At 37.0% G+C, this 12,168-nt stretch overlaps 1 protein-coding gene across 33 annotated transcripts in view; it reads right to left on the reverse strand.

Annotated features, from left to right (window-relative positions):
• Positions 1–12,168, reverse strand: part of LOC140843999 (eukaryotic peptide chain release factor GTP-binding subunit ERF3A-like) — a 157,471-nt gene that overhangs the window by 117,354 nt on the left and 27,949 nt on the right. For 2 of the 33 annotated variants that reach the window (XR_012122016.1, XM_073214847.1), the window contains one exon: positions 1,321–12,166. The exons of the other annotated variants lie outside the window; for them this stretch is intronic. The gene's annotated coding sequence lies outside the window, so the exon portion shown is untranslated. Of the gene's footprint in view, positions 1–1,320; positions 12,167–12,168 lie in introns of those variants that run through there. 33 annotated transcript variants of the gene reach the window in all.

Below are 12,168 nucleotides of genomic sequence, written 5' to 3' on the forward strand. Positions count from 1 at the left end.
CCCATAGCATTATAGTATCAGTCAATATTATAAGTTTTAAACCGAAAGGCATATAAACAAAATCAGGGAAAGCTCGGTGATGCATAAATTTCACATACTGTGTATTAATATGCTGGACATTTGTGACTATTGCTTTGGGGGTCTTGAGTGTTGCTATTCAAGTTGATTCCTACTTTCATTAAGATGCCATTACATTTTTTAAACAGTTTGGGCATTTGGGAACCATGTGGAAATCACATATTCTGCACAAAAAGCTCCCTTTACAGCTCATTTATTTTTATATCTGAAGTCCCTTGCTTTTGATGCGTGTTTTATTTACGCTGATGAGATTTGTTTAGTGTGCAGTAAGTGACAGAGGGGAGAGGAAGAGTCCTAGGTCGCCCTTTCTAACCTTTCACATTCTTGTCAGACTTAATGTTAAAAGCTGTATTTCTTACCCTTGCAGAGGAAAATCAAAAATGTCGTGTGTCTGCCAGCCACACTGAAAGTAAACTAGTTATGCAGCAAAACTCTTTTCAAAATATAATTTCACTGTATAATATCATTTGAATTTGCATCCTGCAAAAGAGTGATTATCAGTTGTATGGAATTTAGTAGTGTTAGCTTTAAACTGGGAAAATGCAGCAAAACTATAATTCTATGATCACTCAGAACAGTATATACTGATAGAACTTCCCTGCACTCCTGCTCAACTGTCATTCATTCACCCTTTGCATAGAAAATGGGAATGACTGATTCCTCTGGGAAACAAAACTTACATGTTTTGTACTACAAGGAAAATAATAATAACAATGTTTCTCTCTTTATAAGGCCCTCTTCTTCTGAATGAGGTGAAGTGGTTTATGCATAGGATCTGCAGAATCCTCCCAGGATCTCAGAGAGGAAAGGAGCAAGTTCTGTGTACTTCTGTCTTAAATATCTAGAACACAGATACAAAACAGCAAGCAGAGCTACCAAGAAAATAGTTGATTTTTTAAAATCCAAGTCTAGTATACTGTTTGTGTTATTTCTAATTGAATGTGAGGAAATGTGCATTAAGCTGGAAGGTTATAAAACTAAATTATATATGTTACATGGATAGAACTGAGAGTGTTTCTGTATTAGGAAAACTAGAAAACTGACCCCGGTTCTTGGCACAGAGAAGGTGTTCAGATTTATAGAACAATGTGCAGGAATACTAAACATATGGTCAGGGCCCCACAATCAGTTGTTACAGACCCAGAGCGCCTATTTAGTTTCCTCCTTTAAGAAACCACCTTGTTCAGAAATTAACTCCATGAAGTGAATCTTTAAAGAAGGTACATAATTGCAAATGCCAAACCATTTTTATAATTATTTTTATTCAAAGGAGTAAAGGGAAATGTGCATCAGGCAGGTAGATGAGCTCTTTTGAAATTACAGTGAAACATAGCAGGCAACACGGTAACTACCTCTGACAACTGCATAGGCAGGTATACTTTACATTATATGCTTTGAGATCTTGAAAACTGATGTTTTTTCCCAATTTAATGATATTTTCTAGTGATTTCAATTCATTTCAAATGTCTTATATTTGTGGGAATTGAAGGTCTAGTCTTATAAATTAGTTTGACATTTTTTGCTGTGAACATTTTTCACTAGTTATTGATTTAGAAATAAATATGTTTTGCTGAAGTGACTCTGTGCTTCTCCTGTTATTTATATTTTAATAATATTTACTAGCTTTGAAATATAGTAAAATATGGGCTAAAAGCAAAAACAGCCTATTATATCCCATACAAAGAACATCATTTTAACATGACAGTAAATGTGTGTGATTAAAAATTCAAAAAGTATGGAAAGCTTTAATATGAAAGGTGCTATCTTCCCTTGAAAACAGTTTGGTGGTTCCTCAAAAATTAGAAATTGAACTACTGTAAGATCCAGCAATGCCACTTCTGGGGATATATCCAAAGGAAATGAAATCACTTTCTCATAGATCTGTACCCCCATGTACATTGCAGCATTATTTGTAATAGCCCAGTACCAGAAACAACCTGAGACCATCAATGGGGGAATGGATACATATACTTACTCTTTAACTGATTTGTGTGTTCATTTTAAAAATATTTCTTCCATTTATTAGATTATCATTTTCTTTGAGTTTCATAAGGTGAAAGTTCAGTTCATTGAATTTGAACCTTTCTTCTTAGTTGATTTATGAAACTAAATTTTCTTAACACTGTTTTTGCTGAATTCCACACATTTTATTTTTTTGGCCTTTTCATTTAGATTCAGCAAAAATGTTTTCTGATTTCCTTGGTGAATTCAGCTTTGATACATGACACAGCTTGAACTATATTGTTTAATATACTATTTTAGGGACTTTCTAATTAGTTTGTATTTATTGATTTTTAATTTAATTATGTTGTAGTCTGAGAATATATTCTTGTAAAAGTTCTATCCTTAAAAATTTCCTAGGGACTGTTGTGTCTATGCAAAAAAAAAATGTTTACTTGGCAGGTTTTTGGTGTATATTCTATATCAATCAGATCATGTTTACTGTTACTATTGTTCAAGTATTTTATGTCCTTATTTATTATCTATTTTATCAGTTTTGCAAGAAGACTTTTAGAGTAATTGATTGTAATTGTGGATATATGTATTTCTCTTTTCAGTTCTATTTTTATTTTTAAGCTCTGTTATTTGATTAAGTATTTAGGATTGATATGTTTTCTTGATGAATTAACACCATTATGAGTTGTCCCTTTTTATCTCTGCTAATACTCTTTTTCTTGAAGCATGTTTACCTTAGATTAATACAGCCTCTCCAGCTTTCTTGTTCTTGGAAAGTGCATGATGGACATTTTCCTTCTTCTCACTTTCAACTTATATCTGATTTTTTATATATGGGCAACTTATAGTCTGGTCTTATTTTATAGCCAGTGTGACAATATCTGCCTTCTAATTAGTGTGTTTAGACTTTTTACATGGAATTTGATAATTACTAGGTGAGATTTCATTGTGTCATTTTGTTTTCTGTTTATCCCATCTATTCTTAATTACATTTTTTCCTTTTTTACTGCCATTATAGTTGGTTTTATGTTTCAGCTTGGCTAGGCCATAGTCCTCAGTTACTCTACCCTTCACACCACTGACCAATGTGCTGCTGTCTGGGTATTTGTAGATGTGGTTAACATTTACAGCTAGTTGACTGTAGGTAAAGGGGATTATCCATAATAACTGAATAGCCTTCATAATCAGTTGAATAAGAATGAAAACAAGAAAAGAAAAAAAAAAGGTTTCCCTGAAGAATAAACACCCCCCTGTGGACTGGAGCATCTCTTCCTGCCTGAGAATTTCCTGCATGTCATCCTGTCCTACAAAATTAAAACTTACCTACTTAGCCTCCACAATGGCATAAACCAATTTCATGACATAAATTCCTATCCCTGTCTGTATGTGTATCTGCTTATGTATACACACACATACATATACACACACCACATACACATACATATATATATATGTATAAATTGTTTCTTTCATAGAAACCTGGCACACATTTTCCTTCTAAGAGCATCTCTAAAGGAACAGAATCTTAAGGATGTTTTCTGAATTGGTTCTGGGTTTATTTTTTTATTTTACTTCTATTTTTTATTTTCATATTGTTAATGTACAATTACTTGAACAACATTATGGTCACTATACTCCCCCCATTATCAAGTACCCACCACATACCTAATTACAGTGACTGTCCATCAGCGTAGTAAGATGCAATAGAATCATTATTTGTCTTCTCTGTGTATACTGCCTTTCCCGTTTCCCCCCACCTCTGCATTATGTGTGCTAATCATAATGCCCCGTTTTCTCCCTTATCCCTCCCTTCCCACCCATCCTCCCCAGTCCCTTTCCCTTTGGTAACTTTTAGTCCATTCTTTGGTTCTGTAAGTCTGCTGCTGTTCTGTTCCTTCAGTTTTTTCTTTGTTATTATATGCCACAGATGAGTGAAATCATTTGATACTTGTCTTTCTCCGCCTGGCTTATTTCACTGAGCATAATACCCTCTAGTTCCGTCCATGTTGTTGCAAATGGTAGGATCTGTTATCTTCTTATGGCTGAATAATATTACATTGTGCATATGTAGCACATCTTCTTTATCCTTCTTTAAGTGATGGACACTTAGGTTGCTTCCATTTCTTGGCTCTTGTTAAGTAGGGCTGTGATAAACATAGGGGTGCATATGTCTTTTTCAAACTGGGCTGCTGCATTCTTAGGGTAAATTCCTAGGAGGGGAATTCCTGGGTCAAATGGTATTTCCATTTTGAGTTTTTTGAGGAACTTCCATTCTGCTTTCCACATGGTTGAACTAGTTTACATTCCCACCAGCAGTGTAGGAGGGTTCCCCTTTCTCCACATCCTTGCCAACATTTGTTGTTTGTCTTTTGGATGGTGGCCATCCTAACTGGTGTGAAGTGATATCTCATTGTGCTTTTAATTTGCATTTCTCTGATGATTAGTGATGTGGATCATCTTTTCATATGTCTGTTGGCCATCTGAATTTCTTCTTTGGAGAAATGTCTGTCTGTTCAGCTCCCCTGCCCAGGTTGGCTTATTTGCTTTTTATTTGTGGAGGTGCATGAACTCTTTATATAATTTGGATGTTAACCCCTTTTCAGATATGTCATTTATGAATATATTCTCCCATACTGTAGGGTGTTTTTGTTCTACTGATGGTATCCTTTGCTGTACAGAAGCTTTTTATTTTGATATAGTCCCACTTGTTCATTTTTCTTTTGTTTCTCTTGCCTGGGGAGATATATTCATGAAGAAGTTGCTCAAGTTTATGTCCAAGAGATTTTTGCCTATGTTTTTTTCTAAGAGTTTTATGTTTCATGACTTACACTCAGGTCTTTGATCCATTTTGAGTTTACTTTTGTGTATGGGGTTAGACAATGATCCAGTTTCATTCTCTTACATGTAGCTGTCCAGTTTTGCCACCAGTTGTTGAAGAGGCTGGCATTTCCCCATTGTGTATCCATGGCTTCTTTATTGTATATTAATGACCATATATGGTTGGGTTTATATCTGGTCTCACTAGTCGGTTCCATTGGTCTGTGGGTCTGTTCTTGTGCCAGTACCAAACTGTCTTGGTTACTGTGGCTTTGTAGTAGAGCGTGAAGTCAGGGAGCATAATTCCCCCTGCTTTATTGTTCCTTCTCAGGATTGCTTTGGCTATTTGGGGTCTTTTGTTGTTCCATATGAATTTTAGAACTATTTGCTCTCATTCATTAAAGAATGCTGTAGGTATTTTGATAGGGATTGCATTGAATCTGTATATTGCTTTGGGCAGGATGGACATTTTGACAATATTAATTCTTCCTAGCCAAGAGCATGGGATGAATTTCCATTTATTAGTGTCCTCTTTAGTTTTTCTTAAGAGTGTCCCATAGTTTTCAGAGTATCACTCTTTCACTTCCTTAGTTAGGTTTATTCCTAGGTATTTTACTCTTTTTGATGCAATTGTGAATGGAATTGTTTTCCTGATTTCTATTTCTGCTAGCTCATCGTTAGTATGTAGGAATGCTACAGATTTCTGTGTATTAATTTTGTATCCCACAAATTTGCTGAATTCAGATATTAGATCTAGTAGATTTGGAGTGGATTCTTTAGGGATTTTTATGTACAATATCATGTCATCTGCAAACAGGGACAGTTTGACTGCTTTCTTGCCAATCTGGGTGCCTTTTATTTTTTTGTGTTGTCTGTTTGCCATGGCTTGGACCTCCAGAACTATGTTGAATAAAAGTGGGAAGAGTGGGCATCCTTGTCTTGTTCCTGATCTTAAAGGAAAATCTTTCAGTTTCCTGCTGTTAAGTATAATGTTAGCTGTGGGTTTGTCATATATGGCCTTTATTATGTTGAGGTACTTGCCCTCTATACCCATTTGTTGAGTTTTTATCATGAATGAATGTTGAATTTTGTCGAATGCGTTTTCAGCACCTATGTATATGATCATGTAGTTTTTGTCCCTCTTTTTGCCGATGTAGTGGTTGATGGTAATGGATTTTCGAATGTTGTGCCATCCTTGCATCAGTGGGATGAATCCCAATTGATCATGATGGATGATCTTTTTGATGTATTTTTGAATTTGGTTTGCTAATATTTTGTTGAGTATTTTTGTATCTATGTTCATCAGGGATACTGATCTGTAATTTTCTTTTTTTGTGGTATCTTTGCCTGGTTTTGGTATTAGGGTGATGTTGGCCTCATAGAATGAGTTTGGGAGTATTCCCTTCTCTTCTACTTCTTGGAAAACTTTAAGGAGGATGGGTATTAGGTCTTCACTAATTATTTGTTAAAAGCAGCAGTAAAATCATCTGGTCCAGGCGTTTTGTTCTTAGGGAGTTTTTTGATTGCCAAATCAATTTCTTTGCTGGTAATTGGTCTATTCAGATTTTCTTTTTCTTTCTGGGTCACCCTTGGGAGGTTGTATTTTTCTGGAAAGTTGTCCATTTCCTCTAGGTTATCCAAATTACTACGATATAATTTTTCATAGTATTCTCTCATAATTCTTTGTATTTCTGTGGTGTCCATACTGATTTTTCTTTCTCAGTTCTGATTCTTTTCATGTGTGTAGACTGTCTTTTTTTCTTGATAATTCTGGCTAGGGGTTCATCTATTTTGTTTATTTTCTCAAAGAACCAGCTCTTGGTTTCATTGCTCTTTTTCTATAGCTTCATTCTTCTCAATTTTATTTATTTCTTCTCTGCTCTTTATGTCCCTCCTTCTGCTGACTTTGGCCTCATTTGTTCTTCTTTTTCCAGTTTCAATAATTGTGAATTTAGTCTGTTCATTTGGGATTGTTCTTCTTTCCTGAGGTAGGCCTGTACTGCAGTATATTTCCCTCTTAGCATGGCCTTGGATGCATCCCACAGATTTTGCAGTGTTGAATTATTGTTGTCACTTGTCTCCATATATTGCTTGATCTCTGTTTTTATTTGGTCATTGATACATTGATTATTTAGGAGCATGTTAGTTAACCTCGTGTTCATAGGCTTTTCCATTTTCTTTGTGTAATTTACTTCTAGTTTCATTCCTTTGTTATCTGAGAAGCAGGTTGGTACAATTTCAGTCTTTTTGAATTTACTGTGGCTCTTTTTGTGACCTAGTGTATGATCTATTCTTGAAAATGCTCCATGTGCACTTGAGAAGAATGTGTATCCTGTTCCTTTTGGATGGAGTGTTTTGTAGATGTAGATTAGGTCCATCTGTTCTAATAGGATGTTCAGTGCCTGTCTCTCTTCACTTATTTTCTGTTTGGTTGATCTGTCCTTTGGAGAGAGTGGTGTGTTGAAGTCTCCTAAAATGAACTCATTGTATTCTATTTCCCCCTTTAATTCTGTTAGTATTTGTTTCACGTATGTAGTTGATCCTGTGTTGGGTGCACAGGTATTTATAATAGTTATATCCTCTTGTTGGACTAACCCATTTATCATTATGTAATGTCTTTTCTCTCTTGCTACTCTCTTGGTTTTGAAGTCTATTTTGTCTGATACAAGCACTGCAACTCCTGCTTTTTTCTCACTATTAGTTGCATGAAATATTTTTTTTCCATCCCTTTACTTTCAGTCTGTGTATGTCTTTTGTTTTGAAGTGAGTTTCTTGTAGGCAGCATATAGACTGGTCTTGTTTTTTTTATCCATTCAGTGACTCTATGTCTTTTGATTGGTGCATTCAGACCATTCACATTTAGTGTGATTATCAATAGGTATGTACTTGTTGCCATTGCAAGCTTTAGATTCTTGGTTACCAAAGGTTCAAGGGTAATTCCCTTACTATCTAATAGTCTAATTATACTCACTTCATGTGCTATTACAAACAGAACCTATAGGTTTTTTTTCCCTCCTTTCTCTTCCTCCTCCACTCTTTGTGTGTTATGAATCATATTCGTTACTCTGTCTATTCCTTGGGTGACATCTATTTAGCTTTAAGAATACTTCCATCTATAGGAGTCCCTCCAAAGTGCATTGTAGAGGTGGTTTGTGGGGGGTAAATACTCTCAGCTTTTTCTTATCTAAAAATTGTGTAATCCTTCCTTCAAGTGATAACCTTGCCGTGTATAGTATACTTGGTTCAAGGCCCTTCCTTCTGCTTCATTGCTTTAAATATATCATGCCACTGCCTTCTGGCCTGTAAGGTTTCTGTTCAGAAGTCTGATGATAGCCTGATGAGTTTTCCTTTGTATCTGATCTTTTTTCTCTCTCTAGCTGTTTTTAAAAGTCTGTCTTTATCCTTGATCTTTGCCATTTTAATTATTGTATGTCTTGATGTTGTCTTCCTTGGGTCCCTTGTGTTGGGAGATCTCTCCACCTCCATGGCTTGAGAGACTATCTCCTTCCCCACATTGGGGAAGTTTTCAGCAATTACCTCTTCAATGATGCTTGCTATCCCTTTTTCTCTCACTTCTTCTTCTGGTACCCTTATAATATGAATATTATTCTGTTTGGATTGGTCACACAGTTCTCTCAATTCTCAGAGATTCTTTTTTTTCTCTGTGCCTCAGCTTCTTTGTATTCCTCTTCTCTAATTTCTATTCCATTTACCGTCTCTTCTGCTACATCTTGTCTGCTTTTTAAATCCCTCCATTGTATGTTTCATTTCAAATATGGAATTTCTTAATGATTGAATCTCTGACTTAAAGTCATTCCTGAGTTCTTCAATATTTTTCTGTACCTCCATAAGCATGTTTATGATTTTTATTTTGAACTCTCTTTCAGACAGATTGGTGAGTTTAGTTTCATTTGACCCTTTTTCTGGGGTTTGTGAGATTTTGGTCTGAACCATGTTCTTTTGACATTTCATATTTCTGTGTAGTGCCCACTAGTGCCCAGAAGCTCCAGTCTCTGGAGCTGCTCAGCCCCTAGAGTGAGGTTGATGGTCATAGGGGAGTGGAGCTGGTGCCTGGGGGGAGGAGAGATCTGTTCCCTGATTCCTGTCTGCAGTGCCTGTCTCCAGTGTCAGAGCCAGTGGGCCAAGCACACAGGTGTAAGCCTCTGTACTTTGCATCTCTAGCTGTTGTAGGCAGGGCCTCACTGTGGTGGCCTGATGCTAGCACAGTGACTGCAGCTTTGGGAACTGGTGCCTGTAGGCTAGGAGGAAGGTGCAGGAGGCAGCGTGTCACAGTGGGTGGGGGCCTCGGAGCTGAGTAAGCAGCCAGGGGTTGGGGCACCTGAAGCTCCTCAAAGTTCCCAATCTGCTGGGCAGAGGGTGCCCAGATGACCTTGTCCAGCTCTCCCCTCACCTGCGCAGTAAGCTCCATGCAACCCCCACCCATTCAGCAGCCCTCTTGCTGCTAGGAAGCCTCTCAGACCGCCTGCCTTTCCTCTAACACAGAGCGGCTGGCTGTGGATCCCCATCCTCCACAAGCGGCTGGATTCTCAGTCTCTCAAGCACTCCACCTGTCTGAGCTCCCCAACGTCCAGACCACAGGGTGTAGGTTTCTGCTCCCAAAGCAGCCCTCCAGTTCCAGGTTTTCAACAGTTCTAGGCTTCCACCCCCTCCCTGCCTCCGTTTCTCTTCTTCCTGCCAGTGAGCTGGGGTGGGGGAAGGGCTCGGGGCCCGCTGGATGAAGGCTTTCGTTAGTTACCTGGTTTCTGCTCTGTTCATGAGGTCTGTGTGCAGTCTGGTTCAGCCTTTTTTCTTGTTGCTGTTTTAGGGTTAGTTGTATCGACTAACTACATGTTTATACTGTTTGTAGTTTTGGGAGGAGTTCTCCGTCTTACCTCTCGCTGCCATCTTGAATCTCCATTGGTTCTGGGTTTTTTAATTTGGTTATCTAATACAATTAGATTCAAAGGCACTAAAGACTGTTTCCAGTGGTAAAGAAGACACTGGTAATCTAGGATATGATGTGACAATAGGTGAGTAAAATATCATCATTGGGGACTACTAATTAGACACTGTATGGACTGAATATTTGTGTCCTCCAAAAATTCATATGTTGAAACCTAATCCCAGCTGTGATGGTATTTGGAGGGTGGGGACTTTGGGAAGAAATTAGGTCATGAGGGTGGAGCCCTCATGAATGGGATTACTGCCCCTAGAAGAAGGTGCCAGACCATTGGCTTACTCTCCTCATCCCAGACTTTTAGCCTCCAGAACTGTGAGAAATAAAGTTCTGTTGTTTATAAGCCACTTCATCTGTTTCTTTGTTATAACAGCCCAACAAAGAATAATGTGCATAGAAGACAAGTTGGCCATGTGTTCAAAGTTAAAAGCAGCATTTATATATTTAAACTCTTTATGTGAAAGTGATAGTATTTAATACATATAAGGTCAGTGTCTGAGAATAATAGGTCAGTTATGCTAAACATAAAATATTGAAAAGTGGAAGTTAAGTATATTAGTTCATGTTAGTTATATTATTTTCATTATTTCTATTTTATTAATTTACCTTTTCTTGTATTTATTCTTCTTATTTATATTCAGCCTGCTGCTTCTGCTATGTATAATACATTTTTCAAGCTGAATTTGCAATTTCTTCATGGTGTTTAATTACAAGTTTTACCGCAACTTCTCCTCCAGGTTGAAATACCCTCAAGGCATATTCTCAAAACGAGTGACAAATAATGTGTTGATATGTAGCATGTGATGTTTCAGTGTGTATATAATATGTTACCGCAGGTTTTAAAGGTAAAGTTTGGATAAACATGTGCAGAATGATCCAACCATCTTCTCTGGTTCCCATGAGCTCTGTGACATATCTTTTGGTGAAATAATCTCTTAGGACCCTCTCTTCCAATTATAAAATATATTTATTCTAAATTTTCATATTTTAAGAGAAGTCTAAATGGCAAAAATAAATATAGCATGGCTGGTAACTATTCATTGATCTGCTTTATTTACCACAACTCCAGCTTCATGTATAATATGTAGTTTTTATATTGAAGCTTTACACTAAGATTAGTCTCTACATTTTCTGAACAGTGGAAATAGAAGAGGGGTTTAATATGACAGCTGTTGATTTAGTATGCTCTAACGGGGTGTGAATTTTCTTCTTGACTGTGTGCTTCATACTTTGGAAAGCACTGAGCATTTGCCTGAGGCCTGTAAGGATCACACTTTTGGTTCAAAATGCCAGAATATGTATTGTGCAATTCTTTGTGCTTGATTTAAAATAAAAGAAAATCCTGTGGAAGTTTCCCTCATTAATCTACCCACTTTGATTCAACAGATTTCTCAGAGCTATGAAATGATTTGGTGACATAAGTAAGCCTAATGGCCATCAATACTTGAAACCGGAGGGTAATTTATTTTGACTGATCTCGTTATTCTAAAGCATGAATAACCAAGGACAGAACTTCTCAAAATTAAACTTCCTTGTTAGTCCCACTTATAACATTTCTCTGTTTCTTATTCCAGTATTACCATGAAGAATTCACCATTATCTTTATAGTTTTAATAAGGAAGAAATGTTTATTTAGGATTAATGTGACATTTTAAAAATCAGCAAAGCTATCTGCTGTTTCTTTCACAAAGTTTTCACCTAGTAACGATTCACCATCTCTTCTGCAATGTAGGATTTTCATCTCGTGCATGTGAAGCAAATCTGTATCTCTAAATCTCAGATTTTCATCTTTCTTTCATAAATCATATCTAATTTTCCTTTGTCTTCTGGACATAGATTCCTTATTGGGCACACACCTCAAAACTACTTCTTTCTCCTTAATTTGTGTCTATAAGCTCAATATTTTCCCAATCATCAAGACTTTAAAACTGAGTTAATTCTTCCTTCTCACCTTCCTCTTGCTGGTTTCACTGTCCTGTGCATTCTGATTGCTTCTTAAATCTAAGCTGTGACGTTTGATGTCTCCTGCTGACTTTCATTACTTTATACTTGGTCTATTTAAATAATGTATTTTTTCCTTGTGATCCAACTTTAATATTACTGCTTAATTGTTTTCAGCAATGTTCAGTTTGTTACCATGCTCCTGCTTGAAAAGTGTCCATTCCTTCCCACTGCCTCCTAAGGTGCATCAGGTCAGGCAGGATCCTTGGGACTCTTTCTGCTTCCCGGGTTAGTCTTTTGTAGAAGTTTCAGAGAGGGGACGCCTATGCGGCTCCTGTTAGTTAACCTTGTCTTCTCACCACCCAAAGTTATGTCTGGAGACTGTTTGCATAAATCTGGGCTCTGAAGATAACAGGGCT

This window comes from Manis javanica, chromosome 10 (assembly GCF_040802235.1).
Source record: "Manis javanica isolate MJ-LG chromosome 10, MJ_LKY, whole genome shotgun sequence".
NCBI lineage: Eukaryota > Metazoa > Chordata > Mammalia > Pholidota > Manidae > Manis > Manis javanica.